The sequence below is a fragment of the Alosa pseudoharengus genome, unplaced genomic scaffold (genome assembly GCF_046254945.1).
Source record: "Alosa pseudoharengus isolate Yale_2024_CS ecotype anadromous, Long Island Sound unplaced genomic scaffold, YU_APseudo_1.1 YU_APseudo_1.1_scf_17, whole genome shotgun sequence".
Taxonomy (NCBI): Eukaryota; Metazoa; Chordata; class Actinopteri; order Clupeiformes; family Clupeidae; genus Alosa; species Alosa pseudoharengus.
The window spans coordinates 157,501-162,500 of NW_027468640.1; the positions used below are offsets into that span (position 1 = coordinate 157,501).

The 5,000-nt window shown below is 41.4% G+C and overlaps 3 non-coding genes and 1 pseudogene across 3 annotated transcripts; 3 read left to right on the forward strand and 1 right to left on the reverse strand.

The window, feature by feature from the left end:
• Positions 1-2,581: 2,581 nt before the first annotated feature.
• On the forward strand, positions 2,582-2,653 carry trnaq-uug (transfer RNA glutamine (anticodon UUG)). Its single transcript has one exon. It is a non-coding gene; the product is annotated as a tRNA-Gln (tRNA).
• Positions 2,654-2,797: 144 nt separating this feature from the next.
• On the forward strand, positions 2,798-2,868 carry trnag-gcc (transfer RNA glycine (anticodon GCC)). Its single transcript has one exon. It is a non-coding gene; the product is annotated as a tRNA-Gly (tRNA).
• A 66-nt stretch (positions 2,869-2,934) lies between these two features.
• On the reverse strand, positions 2,935-3,006 carry trnad-guc (transfer RNA aspartic acid (anticodon GUC)). Its single transcript has one exon. It is a non-coding gene; the product is annotated as a tRNA-Asp (tRNA).
• Positions 3,007-3,742: 736 nt separating this feature from the next.
• Positions 3,743-3,816, forward strand: LOC143128285 (U6 spliceosomal RNA; annotated as a pseudogene).
• The last annotated feature ends 1,184 nt before the right edge of the window (positions 3,817-5,000 follow it).

The window sequence follows — 5,000 nt, forward strand, 5'->3', positions numbered from 1 at the left end:
AACGATGCCCTCTAAGTATTTATCCCGAATAAATGTAGTGAAAAATGGGACGCAAGGCCGTTTGCAGCCATACAAATGAGACAAATAAGACACACGTGTCAATCAAAGGGTACACAGACGACCGGTTAAAGGGCCAGTGTTGATTTCTCCCATCAGAGCTTTTATGAACATGCTTTTTATGCCAATTGTCTATCTGTAATTGTAATAAATGTTCATTTGTTTGTTGTTTATTAAAGCATGGCTTTATTTCAACCAGCTTTTATAGTGTGTTCATTTATTAATTGTTTATTAAAGCATGGCTTTATTTCAACCAGCTTTTATGGTGATTTTTGTCCTTCACAAAAACAGACAGTATTTAAGCAACTAATGTTTATTTTTATTAAAGGCAATTGTTTTTATAAGAAAACTATACATACTGAAGTGGTTGCTGAGAGGAGGAGAGACTGGAAGAGGGGACCACTTAACACACAATGGGACAGAGCGGTTGCGCTTTAAACACAAAATACACCGATTTACACTTCAAATTTCAGTACATTATTTATATCACAGCAACCCAAGGGTCTTGCAAAGATACCTACGTTTTCAGATTTTAATTTGATGCATTATTTCGAACGTGAGAGGCCTCTTTAGGAGACTGTGTTTTCCATTAATTCCTATGGGAAACGATGGCGGTTACACTTTAAACATAAAGTTTGTATATTTACGCTTCGAATATCGCTACAGCATTTATATCACAGCTACCCAAGGGTCTTACGAAGATAACTACGTTTTCAGATTTTAATTTGATGCATTATTTCGAACGTGAGAGGCCTCTTTAGGAGGCTACACAATCTGTGCCCATTCATTTCAATGCATTCTTATGGAAATCGCAGTTACACTTTAAACATAAAGTTTGTATATTTACGCTTCGAATTTCGCTACAGCATTTACATCACAGCCACCCAAGGGTCTTACGAAGATAACTACGTTTTCAGATTTTAATATTATGCATTATTCCGAATTTGAGAGGTCTCGTTAGGAGACTGTGTTTTCCATTCATTCCTATGGGAAACGATGGCGGTTACACTTTAAACATAAAGTTTGTATATTTACGCTTTGAATATCGCTACAGCATTTATATCACAGCTACCCAAGGGTCTTACGAAGATAACTACGTTTTCAGATTTTAATCTTATGCATTTTTCCAAACGCGAGAGCTTTCGTTAGGAGGCTACACAATCTGTGCCCATTCATCTCAATGCATTCTTATGGAAATAACAGTTACACTTCAAACATCAAATTTGTATATTTACGCTTCGAATTTCGCTACAGCATTTATATCACAGCTACCCAAGGGTCTTACGAAGATAACTACGTTTTCAGATTTTAATTTGATGCATTATTTCGAACGTGAGAGGCCTCTTTAGGAGGCTACACAATCTGTGCCCATTCATTTCAATGCATTCTTATGGAAATCGCAGTTACACTTTAAACATAAAGTTTGTATATTTACGCTTCGAATTTCGCTACAGCGTTTACATCACAGCCACCCAAGGGTCTTACGAAGATAACTACGTTTTCAGATTTTAATATTATGCATTATTCCGATTTTGAGAGGTCTCGTTAGGAGACTGTGTTTTCCATTCATTCCTATGGGAAACGATCGCAGTTCCACTTTAAACATACAATTTGTATATTTACGCTTCGAATTTCGCTACAACATTTATATCACAGCTATCCAAGGGTCTTACGAAGATAACTACGTTTTCAGATTTTAATATCATGCATTTTTCCAAACGTGAGAGCTTTCGTTAGGAGGCTACACAATCTGTGCCCATTCATTTCAATGCATTCGCGGTTACACTTTAAACATAAAGTTCGTATATTTACACTTCGAATTTCGCTACAGCATTTACATCACTGCTAAAGTTGTCCGACCACAGACAAAAAACATAACTTACGTGTTGTTTAGATATGAGGAACTTTTACTGTGAGCCGTGAAAAGTAGAGTGTCTAGAGCGGGAGAGACGACAGTAAACTTCAACTCTAAACTTCGCGCTGGGGAATTCAGCCAATCACGGACCAGAATGTAATAGAACAAGCCAATGAAAACATGCAAGGTTTGTTGTAAAGGCGGGACATGCAAATAAGACAAGCCAATGACGGGCCAGACAAATGAGACACAGATAAGACACAGGTAAAGAGCATAAGCCGATCCCGGAAGCGCAAGGATGACACGCAAATTCGTGAAGCGTTCCATATTTTGGTTAGGGTTTGGTTAAGGGTTAGGGTTGTGGGTCCGAAAGCAGACAGGACCCTAAAATTAGGCCTAAGGTCACTGAAAACATGGTCAAGGTCCCCCCTCATCTACCTTTCTGCCTTCTAATGACAAACCAGGCAAAGAGGCTTAGGGTTGGGGCTAGGGCTGAGGAACCCAAAGCAGGCAGGACCATAGAGTGGGTATCGAACGAGGCCTAGGGTTGCTGAATAGACATCCACCGTCAGCAATGTGCCTCCTTCACATTTCAGTGAAAGTTAAATCCAGGAGGACAAGGGGCTCTACGTGGGTTGGGTTTACTGTACCTGATGGCCCCTCACCCTCGGTTCCATGGTGTAATGGTTAGCACTCTGGACTTTGAATCCAGCGATCCGAGTTCAAATCTCGGTGGAACCTCCGCTTGGCCTTGGCAGCAGCGTTTTACGGCTTTTCGGTTACTCGCTGCCACAAACTTCACTGCACCTGGCAGGTGCTCTTATTCTCACACTGCAATTGCCACCTCTGGAAAACCTGTGAGCAGCCCTCCATCAGGCAGTGCAAGCATTGGTGGTTCAGTGGTAGAATTCTCGCCTGCCACGCGGGAGGCCCGGGTTCGATTCCCGGCCAATGCATCTCTAGACTTTTCCTGCTGCCATTCCAACATAAAGGTCAGGGTTTAAGCCAAAAGGCTGAAGCATCTCCCCGTCGGGGAATCGAACCCCGGTCTCCCGCGTGACAGGCGGGGATACTCACCACTATACTAACGAGGAAGACCCTGTGCGTTCACAGGACTCTCTGCTCCACCTTCCTGAAGCTTCCACTTCAGGGCTTAGGCTGCTTGTCTTCAGGTGCTTCAACATTTAGGGTAAAGTGAGGGGAAGATGTTATTTATTGTGCTTAAAGTGCTAAAAGATCAACCAAACATAGTAAAAACCAGTGTAATAACATAATAGTAACAGTGTAATAACAAAGTAATAACAGTGTAATAACAAAGTAATAACAGTGTAATAACAAAGTAATAACAGTGTAGAAAAATCAAATAATGAGGAAAAAATTAAATTGCAAAGGCAAAAGAGTGAGGGGTCAAAGGGGAAAATCTCAACCTTAATTGGGGAACAGGAAGGGAATTGGGAACATGTAAATGTAAATGTACATTTTAGGGTTGTGGAACTGGAAGCAGGCAGGACCCTGGAGTGGGGTTGGTGTTAGGCCTAGAGAGGCCTAGAGACCACCCACTCCCGTCTGCCTGGGGACCAAGGCCCCGCCCCTTATTTCCACCTGGACATTCCTTATGCAAAACTTATGACTTTAAATGTCAATTTTCAGTTTTTGAAGCACTCTGCCTTGCTGTCCATGTAAAGTTTGTCAACTGGTTTACCTTAGTTACCCTTTCCTGGGACACTTGGAAGGATTGAAGAGGGTTTTCTTGCCTGCACCACCCACCCTGGCAGTCAGCGCTTGGGCTGAGGTGGGGGGTTATATGCTGAGGTGAGAAGCTTCTAGGATGTGCTCGCTACGGCAGCACACCTACTAAAATTGGATCGATACAGAGAAGATTAGCATGGCCCCTGCGCAAAGGAAACTTACGGTTCTGCGATGTTGGCCCCGACGGCGGCGAATGCCACCGTCCCGTGCGCGGGAGCGCACGGCCGCCTGCCTACCGTTTTCCTAGACCTAGCCCCACAGCCCTGCCTAAAATTGGATTAAACGATGCCCTCTAAGTATTTATCCCGAATAAATGTAGTGAAAAATGGGACGCAAGGCCGTTTGCAGCCATACAAATGAGACAAATAAGACACACGTGTCAATCAAAGGGTACACAGACGACCGGTTAAAGGGCCAGTGTTGATTTCTCCCATCAGAGCTTTTATGAACATGCTTTTTATGCCAATTGTCTATCTGTAATTGTAATAAATGTTCATTTGTTTGTTGTTTATTAAAGCATGGCTTTATTTCAACCAGCTTTTATAGTGTGTTCATTTATTAATTGTTTATTAAAGCATGGCTTTATTTCAACCAGCTTTTATGGTGATTTTTGTCCTTCACAAAAACAGACAGTATTTAAGCAACTAATGTTTATTTTTATTAAAGGCAATTGTTTTTATAAGAAAACTATACATACTGAAGTGGTTGCTGAGAGGAGGAGAGACTGGAAGAGGGGACCACTTAACACACAATGGGACAGAGCGGTTGCGCTTTAAACACAAAATACACCGATTTACACTTCAAATTTCAGTACATTATTTATATCACAGCAACCCAAGGGTCTTGCAAAGATACCTACGTTTTCAGATTTTAATTTGATGCATTATTTCGAACGTGAGAGGCCTCTTTAGGAGACTGTGTTTTCCATTAATTCCTATGGGAAACGATGGCGGTTACACTTTAAACATAAAGTTTGTATATTTACGCTTCGAATATCGCTACAGCATTTATATCACAGCTACCCAAGGGTCTTACGAAGATAACTACGTTTTCAGATTTTAATTTGATGCATTATTTCGAACGTGAGAGGCCTCTTTAGGAGACTGTGTTTTCCATTAATTCCTATGGGAAACGATGGCGGTTACACTTTAAACATAAAGTTTGTATATTTACGCTTCGAATATCGCTACAGCATTTATATCACAGCTACCCAAGGGTCTTACGAAGATAACTACGTTTTCAGATTTTAATTTGATGCATTATTTCGAACGTGAGAGGCCTCTTTAGGAGGCTACACAATCTGTGCCCATTCATTTCAATGCATTCTTATGGAAATCGC